General features: G+C 43.4%; 1 protein-coding gene across 5 annotated transcripts in view; it reads left to right on the top strand.

Moving 5' to 3' along the window:
• Positions 1-402: 402 nt before the first annotated feature.
• ELMOD1 (ELMO domain containing 1) overlaps positions 403-14,929 on the top strand; it is a 46,485-nt gene continuing 31,958 nt past the window's right edge. Inside the window, exon 1 of one of the 5 annotated variants that reach the window (XM_064441260.1) lies at positions 403-506. The gene's annotated coding sequence lies outside the window, so the exon portion shown is untranslated. Of the gene's footprint in view, positions 507-531; positions 698-887; positions 932-14,929 lie in introns of those variants that run through there. The other 4 variants (XM_064441259.1, XM_064441263.1, XM_064441261.1 and 1 more) reach the window with 4 other exon arrangements.

The raw sequence follows: 14,929 nt of genomic DNA, 5'->3' as shown, positions 1-14,929 counted from the left end.
TGTGATCCTGATGAGCACATTTTAAACTTTGAAGATTAAAAGCCTTCAGTATATGCTGCCGGGGAAGAAGGGCCGCGGGTCTCCTTGGTGGGTGGGATGGGATACTGAGGCAGGACGCTGCCTCGCTGACACCGCCCCAGCTGGCCGAGACCGTACCTCTACCCCTGTGGCCGGGCTTCCCTTCAGCGCAGACAGGTATCGCCTTTCCTCGGCAGGCGCGGGGAGGAAAGCATTTTGGGACCAGGGAAGGTCGAAAAGGGAGGAGAGGTGCAGCACCGGGGACCGCTGGCCCCTTCCCCGGGCCGGGATCGGGCCCCGCCGCAGCCTCCCCCCCCGCGCTCGCCAGTAGGCGGCACCGCCACCCGCCTTCCTCCTCCTCCTCCTCACCTTCGCCGAGTGACCCAGATCGCGGCGGCAGCACCGCACCCGCCCGGCGAGGAGGGAGCGCCCGGGACGGCGGCTTGGCTGCGCCGCGCCGCGCCGCGGGGATGTAGCGGCGGGGAGCGGTGAGTGCGCGGCGGCGGCGGCGGCGGGCCCGGGGGTCGCCTAGCGACGGGAGGCGGCTCCGGGCATCGCATCGCAGCCCCTGCGCTGCCCGCCCCCCTCCGCCCGGCCGTGGGAGCGAAGTTTTACCCCTGTGAATGCGGGACTCCCCCTTGGAAGACCTTGCGGCGTAAGGAAATTGGGGGGACGCTGGGTGGGTTGCGCGTTTTCTGTTGTTGATTTTTTAATTTATTTTTTTTTAACGCCTGTGTAGCCGGCGCGGGGGCGGCTGGCGGAGGCCGGCGCTGGGCGGCAGCCAGGTGCCCGGCTCTGCGGCTCCGCAGTGGGCTCCGCGCCTGCCCCTCGGCCCGCCCTGCCCGGGGCCGCCGGCCGCGCTCGCCCCGCCGCGCAGGTCCGCGGGCTCCGCTTACACCGACGTGTGCGCACGGTAATGGTGATCTGTCTTCTTTCTTTATTCATGGCACTCTCTTCTTCCCTGCCTCCCATTCATCCCCCCCGCATGGTCATTGTGTATTGAAGTTACACTCGCTCCTGAGTTAACTCTGGGATCGGTGTCTGTAGCCTCTTATGTTTCTCTTTGTCCTCACCGTTTCTGCTTTTCTTACCGGTTCCATGAAAATAGCTAAAGCAGCGTATGTCAGAATGGGGGCGGGAGGGGGGCGAAGAACAGCACCTTTGCCCCAATTCAGTCAACTCAACAGCGAGATCACAAGAAGCTGGTTTTTTATGACAAAGACGTTTGAAAAAATGGAGCCATTTTAGAAACGGAAAGAAATTTATTTTGTGGCTTGCGTGCTTACTTAATTCAGGTTTTCTTTCTTCTCTCTTCTGCCCCTGCCCCCTGCTATCCTAATTTATCGTAAAATGAAGTAGAATAGAAGAAATGACATCTCTTAAATCCTGCATCATCCCTATGTGCTACAGCAAGCTTACTCTTTGCCTTCTGTTTCTAACATTTTGTTATGCATTTTTAAAGAACATTATTTTGTACTGGTAAATCCTTGAATAGTTGAAGCAGTCGAGTGTGCTTGTGATAAGAACTTCTTGTCTCCCTCAGATGAGAATAGCAAAAGCCTTGTTATGTGCAGTAATTTGGTAGGTATTGCATACTTATATCTATGTAGCATATTTAGCAAAGCGCAAGTACAGAGACTTACTGATTTGAAGGAGAGCCTGCTTTTCTCTGACTTTCTTAAAAAATATGGACCACTGTGTTTCCAAACTGAACAGGTGGAGTTACATCTAGACATATCTTTTGACTTGTTCAATTCTCATAATTTGCGTGTCATTTTAAGCATTATTTCAAGTAAAACTAGTACAAAACCACATTGCTGTAACAGTCGGCTTATCACCAAGCCTAATAGATGCTCGGAGACAGGAAGCCTATGGCTTTCAGGAGTGAAATCATGTGACAGCATCAGATGCTGGATGTATCACTCTAGACAGAAAACTGGCAGAAAATACTTCCAGGAAAGGACTAAGTGATGGAAAAATCATGAAACAGAAAACATTTGTTAACTTTCCTGCTGGTTCACTTGATATACAGTAAAATGTGTTCTGCTAGTGTAAAAACCTGCTAGGGGTAAGCACATAACTAAAGTGTCTATGAATCCTTTGCCTGCTCAGCTCTTGTGATGCTGTCGCATGGCTAATAAAACCCTGTCTCATTAGCTGTGCTGACACTTGTGAACCCAAGAATTTCCTCCGATCAAACATCTTTCTGTTGCCTTTGCCAGAGAATTACAGCCCCTTGAGCTATGCTGTACTTAAGCAGGGAAGCTTCAGGGCTATGGTGCATTAGGTGGTTATTTTGTTATCTCTCATCTCCCCTGTGCAAACAGAGTCTTGCTGCTGCTTGCCGTGGTGGAAGCAGAGAAAATACTGTTGCACAAATGTTGGTGAGCGTAGGACTCCAGACTGCTGCCAGTATTTAAAGCGTCTTGTATTTTAAAGCTGTCCGGAGAATTTGTACTTACAGTTAAGCTGTGATCAGCTGTAACCAATGTTAACAAAAATTCTGTTTAGTTGTACGGACAGGGCATAAGTGCTCTACAGAGCCAGGCAGGCTTTATTTTTCCCAAGGGGTCATTTGAAGTGTTAGGACAAAATTGCAAGACGAGCAAGCTTGGACTGCCTGGAGATCAAATCTTGTTGGATTTAATGCCCTTTGGCTCAGACTTCTTTTAACGAACATCTGCTCAGCCGCCTTGATTGGAAACTTGTTTTATTTGACATTCTTTTGAAATCTTTTGCTCAGTCATATAGGCCAAAAGACTGCATATCAAATATGTTACCCTCCTTGAAAGCAAGCTTTGGGAAGGAGGCAAGAAGAGTAAACTCCAGGGTAGGGTTTGCTGGAATACTGAGAAGGAAGCCAGAGATTCCAGTCAGGAAAGAAGGATAAAGTAAGGAAAAATAAAATTAAAAATGAGACTGATGTAAAGAAATGTGGAGAATGGTTGTGGTAGTGCAGGACTGAGGCTATGATTCGGGCTTGCATCCTCAGCGGCTGTATAACATGATATGAGCTCAGTCACATAACTGATCTCGAGTGATGCCCTGTGCTGCACCACAGGATTTGCCAAGCCTGAGCCTGAAGTGGAAGCACTAGTTCCTGCCAGGTGGTGGGAAGAGTAGTCTGACAGCAGAGGCTGCAGGAGCAGCTTCCTGAGTTGCTTCTCAGTGGTACATGGGACTGCATGAGCACTCCTGCTTTGCCTTAAAAAAAAAAAAAAGTATTTTAGTGGTAAACTGACCTGTTTGACTTTGCCTTGAAACAAATTATGGGTATGTTTACGCTAGTGTTTTGGCTTGCCTCCAGCCTGAGTATCCAACACATCATCTGAAGACCTTCTCCAGTTGCCTTGTTGTGGAGCAATCTTGCTGCAAGAGACCTGAACTCTCCCAATGAAACTAAACCAGGAGTCCTGTGCTGGGACCATTCCCAGTCAGTTACTGAGTCTTGCACGAAAGATATTGGTTTCTTAAAAGTACCTCTTGGCTGTAACCACGTGAGCAGTTCTCATCCACTTTCGTATGAAACCAATTAAGAGCCCCACACCAAGTTTGTTAGCTTCAAACATTTCTGGCAGTTCATTCTGGGTGGTATGTCCCACTCCCCTGCAGAATAGTAGCAAACACCTCTCGGCTTTCTGTTACAGATGAAAAGGCCCTTCAAGAAGAGAAGTTTCCAGCACATATGGTAGGTGTAGTACCTGAGTGGAACCAAGTGGTTGGGTGTGATGTTTTACACGTGTCCCAGTATGTCTGCAGATCCTCAGGCTGAGCACTCCATCCTGGTTCAGCCAGCTACAGTCACAGATGTACAAAGGAGCCTGGAGAATAGGAGAAATATAATTGGTGAAAAGACTGGAATCGAAGACAATGAGTAGATTGAGCAGGTGAAATTGCAGCTTGTTAGAGTGGATTTAGGAGGTACAGGATACTGTGGTCCTCATGAGCATATCTATAGGAAACTGCATACCTGTCAGCTCTCCCCTCCCCAATGGTGTTGTACCTAGAATTACTTCAAAGGCATTTTTAGGTCTTAATATAAATGTCTACACTGTTTTTAGCTGAGGTAGAGAGTGTGGTTTTTTTGAAGCAAATGTCCCAGTTGTCCCTGCCTTTTTGTTCTTCAACTCACTTTGCGGACTAGTCTTCAAGCACCTGAGAATAAATGGGAGGAACCATTTTGGGGAGCACACCAGTTGCAACCTGGCATTCAGTCCCAGTGGAGCTACTCCAGCATCTGTATTGGGTGTTTTGTTTAAAAACAGCCTTCCCTGTTCTGTATAGTTTTAAATGCTTGGCACCATTTTTTTTCCTTGGCAGAGCCACATCTCTTGGTCTGTGCTATGCACTGGTGTAGCTGTAGCTCCTGTTTGGTATGTATTTTGCGTCTCCAAGGGAGGATGCTCCAGTAGAGAGGTTAAGGGACAGGACCAAATCCAATAAAACCAGTTATGTGAGTTCCTGTGTCCTGTATCATCTGCTCACAGTTAACTGAAGGTGTGTAAGGAAGAAAGGCAGTTTCTCTAACAAATACTTATTTAGGGCTCTGTATGACTGGCTATCAATTTCACAAACATGGAAGTTATTCCTTAGCATATACACCAGCTGCCACACAAGCCCATGTTCTGTGCCTGAGTCTGAGTCTCCCAAAAGTGAACTGGTAAGTTTCCTAATGCCAAAATTGTGATGCTACTGGGACCAGCATGTTGAGGAAGGGCTCCTGTGGCCAATTCCAGATTGCACTGATAACAAATAGATGATTTGCCACTGATTTTTTTCTTTTTTTTTTTTAGTAGTCTTATTTATATATTTAAACCCAAAAATAAATCCTTACCTTTCGTCATCCTCAAGGATGCTTCAGGTATTTAGACTTGTCCATGGTGTAGCAACAACTTCTTACTGCACTGATAATATTTGCACAGTTGGGTGGGTGTGCAGGTGATGGGAATTGGGCATCTTAGTACAAAGGAGTCCTGTGGTCATGGAAACTGTGGTCCTCTTCCATAGCTCATGGTAGGCAGTTATAAGAGCAAGTCTCTTATTCCCTCTCCCACTCTGCTTTCACAAACCATATCAACATTGGCTTGGGTACATGCCATCAAACAGGTTGTGCCTCTAAAACACTAAGATCAATGTGGGATTTGTTAAATTCGGGCTTGCGAGACCTTCGTGCTGTTAGTGTTAAGGAAGCCTGAGGAGAACAGATGAATCGAAGGAGGAAAAGAGGCGTTATTGCTGAACCAGTTAAGGAAAGGAGAGGAGAGATGATGGTCCCAGAGGAAGATATGGAAAACAGGACAACCCTTGGGCACAACTTAAGAAAAGGCCATGCAATCTGCCCCAACTATTTGGTGGAGGACCACAACAATATCTCCAAGGATCTGAGATACTCATGTTCTTATTTGAACCTTGTTTTGTCTGACCACCTATTGTTGTTTTTATATAACATCTTTGGAGCATTCAGGCACCAATGTGCAAGCAACATGCCCTAGAACTGCTGGATCGAGGCTTCCCTTTGGAAAGGAAAAATGTTTTGGCATTTTTCTTACACTACAAGCTGTTTTAGCTGGAGTGGCTTTTCTTCCCAAGCCCCCTTATTTATTGTGTTGTAGGGATTATTTGAAACTTTGGGGTATATTTTTCTTTCAGAGGGGGAGTTGAATGGTGCAGCATGAGCAAGGAAGTAGTCTTGCTCTTGTGCATCTTGAACATCAGGTTAACATCATATGCAAACCAAGCAATTCAGGACTAGATCTAATGCATGAAAGCCAGCCAGCCAACAAAAACAACAAAACCCCACTGAATCTAGAGGAAAAATTTGCTCTGCATGTTGTGCTAGAACATATAGGTTACCGTCTCAAGGATGAGATCATTCCATGTTACCAGGAAACTTGTTTTATTTATTTTCTTTTAGAAGTTTTTCTACCTCTCACCTTACACTTACGAGGTAAAGGGTGGGGCTATAAAAAAAATGTATGCCCCACTAATCTAAGTAGAAAGAGATGCTGAAGGAAGATGACTTTGTGTTACGTTGTGTTAAGAATAAGTATGTTATGGCAATGCTGTCAATCATGCTGTCCTAGTTTGTATTCTTCCTGGCTCTGCTTTGTTCTTCCTGCTTGGTAATGGTGTTGCAGGAACAGTTTCCGATGGTCTTCATGTCTGTTCTTTCTGTTATCTTCCCCTGTTGTCTTCTCCCCTCTTTCCAATTTTCTGCTATCAAATCTTTGCCAGCATCCTTTTCTATCTGAGACTGGGCACTGAAAGAAAGCAAACACCCAGTAGGACCAAGCAGGACGTGGCAGAGGGAAGGAGAGCACTGTGGCACCTCACACTTCCCTTGCCACTGACTTTTTTCCTACTTGGTTGAGAAAGGGCATCTTGTGCAATTACCACATAAGGACAGTTCCTGGGCCATGCCTGAAAGTGTTTCATAAATCCTGCTTACCAGCTGGTATAACGTTATTGACCTCCAAATCATTCTTTCCATCTTTACCTTTTGCCGATCTTCATCGCCTTTTCCTTCGTCATGTTAGAGAGGTGTTTGTGTTACTGTATCCCTCCTTGCTATGAATGCCCCTGTCACCAAACTCCATCCTAGCTTTTTCTCTCTGCTGCTTATAGAAGCAGTGCTTGATTTTTGGTGCTCCTTGGAGTTAGCTTAAGCTACAGAAGAGTGAAGTGGACCTTAATACCGTCACTTTTTTACAGCTGTTCACAACCCTTGTTACTAGAAATGTAAATTTGCTAAGATATTTGTGACGCTTCCAAGTTGAAGAGTCAGTTGGTAGCTGATGGTACGTAGGCCTGTCTGAACAACACATTTGGGAAGATGCCCTTAATGTGTCACTTTAGGATGTTGTTTTGTTTTTTTAATGTGTTGCCATTCAAAAATTTTCCCTAAAGAAGGGCTTGGATCTGTTTCAACCAAAGCATGGCATCTGCAATATTTATTGCAGAAACTTAAGAAAACTTTCTGGTTTCCTTGGGCAAATAGATTATTTCTTCCACTTCTCCTCACCTCAGACTCTGGTAAAACCAGAGTAATCTACCCTGCACATGTTGTTCTGGGCAGCATGTGCATAACCAGAGCTTCCAGCAAGGTCATGTGCCTGGAGCTGTCCTGGTTTCCTGCCTTCTGGGATGAAGAACATCTCACTGAGCAGCAAACAGATGAAATAGTAGGCCATGAAGTTTGGGAAAAAAAAAAAAGTGGGATTTTAAATTCTCTTGTCTGCAGATTAAGTATGTTGCTCACTTATTGTGGTCCCTCTGCGGATTGCAGGACCGAAGGCAGCTAACAGCTGGTGCATAACACTTGCTCTAGGATGCTCATGGTTTCACAAATGTGGTGCTTCATGACATAATCTAACTGGATTACTGCAGGGGAGGTCATTCCTGAATCCTGTCTTAGGGAACAGTGCATCTGTAAAATTACAGAAGGACATGCAGAAACTCTCATGTACCCTCCTCTTGCATGTCTGTCTTGGAGAGCTCTGTGGAAAAGTTGTTGCTTGCATGCCAAAGTAATCTGGATGCAGTGATAGGAAAACTGAGCACCACATGGAGTAAGAATTGTGTCTGACCTTCACCAAGTTCCTGGGTAAATAAATTGCTTTATGCTCCTCTAGCCTAGAAACTTTGTCTGGCCTTTGTCCTGACATCTCTACTGTCCTTGTCTCTTTTTTTTTTTTTTTAAACAAAATAAATAAATATGGGAGTCCTTAGTTCTACACCTTTTGGGCTGAGGTGAGGTTGTATTGATTGGACAGCTGAATTAACTCTACCTGGTACAAACAAATGCAACAGATGTTGGAAAGGTAGGGGAAAGGACAGAGCAAGCATCTCTGGTGTAATTCTACTGTTGTTGCAGATCTGCGTGCAACCCATTGATAGTATGAAGTTTATTCCCTACAAACTACTGTGTGTTAGAAATTGGTAGGGCTCTAAAGCAAATCTAGACTTCCGTTAATTTTGGTGGCAAGTGAATACTTGTACCCTTCTTTCATCTAGGCAATGAGATGGAAACCAAGAAGGAAAGTTAAAAGAGCATCAGTCATTCACTTTTGGAAATAGCAATTTGTTGGGTTTTTTTTCCATGGAGCCTCTGCAGCAATTAGTCTGGGAGCTAACCACGCAGCCTCTTTGGATTTTATGCATCCAGTCTTGTAGGATTTATTCTAAACTTGAAGTAATGTTGCTACAAAGTGTAATGTTTTATTTAGAACAGAATTCCTTACAGTACAAGCTCTTGTATGGTGTGTCTGGAAACAGAGCAAGTAGGCCAGAAACATTGCACTGCAAGCCATGTAGGCAACACATGAGCCACCCAGATGATGCTGCTGTTCTCCTGGGTGAACTCATCAGTGATCAAGTGAAAGTTCATGAGAAGTGGCTAAAAATGATGCCTTTTTATAATGCATGAAGGGATGGGGCGGAAGCTGCTATAAGTTGAAGGCTGTTTTCAAGCATGAGACTTCATTTTTAGCTGATACATCATCCACTCCAGCCTCTTCTGGATAAAATACACTTTCCTTACTAAGTAAAGTAGACTTGTTAAGGATGGAAACATTGGAGATGGAGACAACATGTGGATACTTCAATTCCTGTTGAAGTTAAGCATCTGATTACATTTCTAGAAGTTTACCGTACTTGGGGTGTGGAGAGCTTCCTCTGTTTTTCAACTTTGCGTTTAATATCAGAAATAGAACGTACCCAGTGAAGAATTCACCAGTGACCTGAAGTGACTTCATATAATTTTGCCCTCAACATCTTTCAACATTGTAATAGAGCAGAGCTAATAGAAACTTGTAAAAGTAGATTATTGCCACAGTTCTGAAATATGTACATTTCTTTTGTTGAATTTTTGGGCTTTAGTTCACTTTAACAAGTCAGATACAGAACCATAGCTTTTTTCTTTTAAAGGGCAGAGATCAACAATGAACTGTGGAGATGCTTCTACTGTACTGAGTTTTGGTTTGATGTTAACTTTATCAAACTATGGGTTATCACTGAGTGAAAGTCTACTGAGGAATTGCTGTGTGTAGGCTGACCTAGGTGGTGTTAGAGGTAACTTGCCATGTGAGATATGACAGTAAGTTTTCTTGAACCCAAATGCAGTCCTTAGTGACTGTCTCTTACAGGTATTTTAAGACCTCTTGATGCTTCCTTGTTTCTGTCTTTTATCTGTGATGCTACTTACTGTTTCAAAGAGGCAGTAATGGACTGAAGTGTTAAGTTAGGAGTACAGAATTAGAGACTTTCAAAGCACTGTTCTGTGGCTTGGGGGAAGGGGGGGTTTGTGCTCTCCCACCCCTGACCTCTGCTGTGATTTTAAGCTTTTATTCAGGGCTCTTTTTCTATTGCATAATTGAGTTGTATATGCTCCTGCTTACAGGATCTCTTCAGACAGGACTAAAATTCAGTGAATTTTGACTTCATGTCTAGCCTTTCCCTCACTGTACTACTGACATTTTATGTTTCTGTATTTCAATGTGTGATGGAGATTAAGAGAGGAAAAAATCTTATTACCTGTGGCAGTGTGACTGAAGTCAAGTCTTGCTTATTAACTTCATCAATCAAGTGTGACATTTTGTGCCAAGACTTTCTTCGAAGGGATGCTTGAAGTTGAATACAGCCTTGTCTTGGGCACACAGGAATCAAAATACTCCTCTGTACTGAGATGGGAAACTGAGCTAACACAAAATAGGCATCCACTGTTGATCTTTGAGGTGGGTCCTGCCAGCGGCTGCATTTGTTGGTGTCAGGCAAAGCCGCTCCTGAGCTAACACAAAGTGCTTCTGAACTCCATGGAACTGGAGTTTGAGGTGACCTGTTCCTGGGAGCCTTTTCAGCAACAGGGCTGTTTCCCAGGATATCTTCTGAGTGGGAGAGGTCTACGCACTGTTCTTGCTGTAACATTCAAAGACCTCTAAATGACTATGCTGTAACTGAGATGGTTAAAGATCCTCTGTTTTTACTGGGTTTTAATATACATTTTAAAGTGATTATAATTCTACCTTTGAGCATGAATGCAAGTTGGAAGGTGCAAGTAGGTATGTGTCTATTCCATGGGATAGCCTGATAAACAATACTTGCTGAGAACTGGAATGGTTTGACCAACCTTGAGTCCTAGAGTCATTGGGGTTTTATTTGGGGTTTTGTGTGTTATATTGATACTGGCAGGATTCTTGTAGCCTCTTATTCTTGAATTGTAAGTCCCTTAAAATGGCTTGTTTATGGTCAGATTGAATGGTGGAGGCTTTCAGGTGGGAGCCGTGGGGAGAGATGAGGTAGAGGGAATAATCTTGTTCCATCTTCAAGCTAAGCTTGTTTTGTGGCAAACACTGCAAATTATACAGGGTGTTAGTGAGAAGTTAGTAGCTCTTAAACTAATAAAATAATAAGGACTTTGGCACTCTGTCTGTTGTACAGAGTATGTGGTATTGCTGATGATATCTGAGATCTCCCCATAAGAGTGGCTGTGGGGGAAGCAGAGAATCAAAGGCTGGAAGTGGCCTCAGAGAGTTTCCAGCCCAACCTCCTGGTCACAGCAGGGTCAGCTCTGAGGTCAGCCTTCTCAGGACTTCATTCATTTGGGGCTTGAAACATTAAAGGACGGAGACTGCACAACCTCTCTAGTCAACCTCTGCCACTATCTGACTGTCCTTTTGAGAAAAAAATTTGCCCTATGTCTAGGCTGAATTATCTCCTCTTTAAGTTTATGCCTGTTTTTTACCTTGTTGTGAAGAGTCCATCTAAGACTTCTGATGACCTCTTTGCAGATCCTGGAGGTGCTGTTAGGTCCCCCCAAAGCTGTCCCTGCCCCAGGCTGAACAAACCCATCTCCCCCAGCCTCTCCCTCATCATCTCAGCGGCCTCTGCTTAACTCTCTCCAGTTTATTGGTGTCTTTTGTGTATTGCTGCAGCCCAAACCTAGACAGTGTCTAAATGTGATCCAAAGAGTGCTGAGCAGAGGAAGATAATCCTTTCCCTCAATCTACTTAATGGCTCTGCTTGCGTTCAGGCAGCCCACGGTGGTGTTGTCTGTCTTTGCATACTGCTGGCTCGTGGCCAGCTTGCTATCCACCAGGACCTCAAGGGACATTTCATAACGTGTACCAGCTATTCTTCCCCTTTTTAAATCTAGTTATTGCACATTGGTGTTCAGGATAGTGAAGCAGTAACATTTCCATCAGAAAAAAAAAAACAAATATACAATAGCAAGACAATTTTTGTGACATAAGGCTCAAGAATGTTGTCCTTCACAAATAAATACATGTAGGCTTTTGAGGCAAGTGAGGGATAGGTGGCAACACAGGATGATACTGGAAAGAAAAGTTGCAACCTGAAATCAACATCATGATGGTAGTTGGTGGCATTCAGCTCAGAAGAACCTACTTTGAAATTGTAACAACTAAACCTAAAAATAAATTATTTTTTTTCCCTCTGTGCTCAAGATGACTGAAGCAATTACTGCCTTCTATTTCAAACATGTCCTTCTTTTTTTATTGAGGAGGAAAGTTTGGATGAATGGTAATCTAATGATCCACATAAAGTCTTATATTCAGCCTGCTCATCTTAACAGTTCTGATGATTTGTCTCTTCAGCACAGCTATTATTTCTTTAGAATATAAACCTTCTAAAAATATTTGCAATATGCCAGGTGAGTCATTAGCTTGCAAGACAAACGTTGTGAAGAAAACTAGCTTGGTTTTATATTTTACTCTGCAAATATGGTGATTTATATTAAATAATACAGCTGAGGGAAAAAGTTGTATCTGTAGCTTTCTTGAAGACAAAGAAAACCCTCAGCTTCAGATAAAGAAGTGACTTTTTAAGGCTTACTCTTCACTTCATGTAGCCTCCAGCAACTGTTAACCTTTCAAATTGATGCATGTTTTCTTATATTACTTACAAGATCATAAAAAGCCACAAAAATCCAAATACTTAATGTTTATTTAAGGAATGCTTCATTTATATTTTGAGAGACATCTTGCAATACTATTGTGGTTCTATGCGTTTGTAGTAGTGCTGGCTCTCTTCCAAGAAAAGTTGCAGTTAGTTTTAGGAGGAGAAACTGCTGTCTGGTTTAAGATAAACTGGATGAAACAATTGGCAGTGTATGGGTGTGTTGTAGGAGGGAGGAGGAGGTTGATTTGTGGAAGTGGTGTGGTATGGGATAAAATTCTGCAAGCTGAGAAACTCAAGCGTATGGGAGATCCAAACTGCATCCTTCCTCTGTCATTCTCACTCTAGAGCCTTAGAACATGAGTGTCCTCATGCCAAAGAGCAAACTTTAAACATTGGGCCAAGAGGTTTTCCGTGGTGGCTCTGTGGTGTTGGTGTAAGCTACTTCAAGGGAATTAATGAAAGATAGATAACAAAGTCAAACCTACTTGTCTTTAGGCTTACTCTAGTTGCATGACTTAAAGTTAGAAAAGGCTGAAAAGCTGTCTACAAAAGGAGAAGAGGGGAAGTATCTTTTAGGTTCCGCAGTGAGAAAATATGAGTGTGCATAGCTTAAAGCTAGAACATTTTCTTAGGCTGCAGAAGAACACAGCTGCAAGTTCAGGAGAGTGAAACTACGTTACAGCACAAACTCAGGCTCTCAGAGTGGTGGGTAGGTAGGGTGGCCAGTGGGCTGCTCCCCACTGGGTACCTGCTGGCTCTGGGCATCCTTCTACAAGTCTGGCACTTTCTGACAAAAATGATTCATTATTATGATTATCTGTCACTTGTATAAATCTTTTTTCTCATATGTGTCTTCCTTTCCCACAAGTGGACCCTGAAAGCCCTCCTGCAGACACTCAGCTTGCTGAGGAAGCTCTTTCTTTAAGAAAACAGGAGGCTGCAAATCAGGTCTCTCTCCCCAACCACAAATGCTGTTTTGTCCGAAGCGATTGACTGAAACTTTCCAGGCAAGCTCTGCTCTGAGGTGGTGTAAATGTCATCCAAAGCTATAGCTGCTCCTCCTCTTCACTGAGATGCTGTAACAACTTTACTGGAAATAAAATGGAGTACTAGTTTATTTTGTATAGGATTTTGTTTCTTCTTTCACTTAAAAGAAATCTATTACATTTTGAGAGGAAAAGAGGTTGGCAGAAATTAGGTCTTGTGGCTCTGCAGGTTTATGAATAGTTGAACTTAGCTGAGAATTGTGGTAAAAATATTTTTAAAGAGTTTAAGTACAGAGTTTTTTTCACAGAAAATCTTTACTGAACTCCCCTAGAGGATCACTTATGGAGGTATATGGAATTGGGGAACACTGCCTTCCAGTCCTACTTGTTTGAAGATGACTGTAAATTCTTACCTCCTGATATGGCTTCCCAGTCTAGCCTGGATGGCAATAGCTTAATGCCATGTGTATGTGCATGTTCACATAAGTGAATTGTTGCAAGAATTGCAGAGCACGACAATATTTTCTATCCCTGTACCTAGCAGATGACAGCATTTACAGAACCTGTCTGCCAGACAAACTTTTTACCTTATGAACCAAGACAGCAGCATAGGCTTTTTGTACTTGTGTCTGTGCTGGAAGTCTTGCCTCTAGGTCTTGAAAACCTTCTTGGTAGAGTCAGGTGGAACTTGATCGCTTTTTGCTCCTGTGGAGGAAACTGCATTTGAGGCCATAGTCTTTCTATTAACCTGGTTAATGGCTGGGTCTGTGCTCTAGGGGACTAGCTTGTTGAAGCCTGCAGGGTGAACCATTCCTCCCCATGCTGGAGGGCTTTAATGCTGACTTTTGTGGCATCAGGACTTCAGCTCTATAGTTTTTCTGGTGAATTTGCTCCCCTGCCCCCTTTTAATTAAAAGGAAGAGAGCAAGGAGAATTATTCGTGTAATTTCAAGGATGGTCTTTTAAAGAGATGCAAAACTGTTACTTTTAACCACTTGTCATACTGTTTGTATCAGTTATGTTTTTTCTTTGCAACCAGCGACCTTCCTTTGAATTTAGCTTTCTTGGTAGAAGGTGGGGTTTATAAACAGCAATGTTGACTTCTCAAAATACAATTTTTGAAACAGTATAATTTTTAATGAGCATTCAAAATGAATTTATAATTGGCTGTAGCTAGTAACTGTTCTTGAAGGGAAGACTATCTTGAAGTTCCTACCATGCCACACTTGGATGAGCCCATTCTCGAGTTCAGGCAAGTGGAACTTCTCTTCCCTTTAAAGCAGTAGTAAAGAAACAGCATCATTTTCAGCAAGGACCTTGATCAGAATCAAGAAGGAGCTGACCTCAGAGGCTGAGGCCAGCACACACATTTAGAGGGGGTTGATTTGACAGCTCCTGGCACTTCTGGCGTGTTCCTTACACTGCTGCCCTTATGGGTCAAATATTGTGGTGAAGCTTCCTTTGTTCAAGTTGATGCTAAAAAGCTGAGACTCAGCTGTAAGAATCTTTCACAAACTGTATCTTTTAAACAGCAAATTATTAGACTGGAGAAGGGGAGCAGGTTACATCCCCTCCAGTTTTTGCCTATCTCCTGTGCTTGCTGTCATCGAAGACCTATCAAAAGCTGTAGCAGGAAGTGTCAGGAGCCTGCCTATTGTGTTCATTAATGAACCAGAGTTTGATGTTAGCATCCCTCTGCCCTTGCAAGCAGGTGTCACTGCAGCCAGCAACAATTACAGCTGTATTCAGGGGACAGAAACATGATTCAGCCAGTCAAAAACAATATAAATGAATGAAGCTTTCACAGTTCAGGGATTATATATTTTTAGCAAGCTGTATGTGATGTAATCCAACAAGATAGCTGCATTTTTCTGAACTTAAATGGTTGTTCTGTTCCTGTCAGAAGGCAACAGCATACTAAAAAACTTGCAAGTTATGAAAGGGAAAGAATATAAGAACAAGGTAGGATAAGAAGATTTTTATCCCATCAGTGCTGTTAGGTCCTGCAAAAGA

The sequence above is a fragment of the Phalacrocorax carbo genome, chromosome 1 (assembly GCF_963921805.1).
Source record: "Phalacrocorax carbo chromosome 1, bPhaCar2.1, whole genome shotgun sequence".
Lineage (NCBI taxonomy): Eukaryota > Metazoa > Chordata > Aves > Suliformes > Phalacrocoracidae > Phalacrocorax > Phalacrocorax carbo.
Note: the sequence above shows the minus strand (reverse complement) of the source record. Positions and strands in the feature narration are given on the sequence as shown.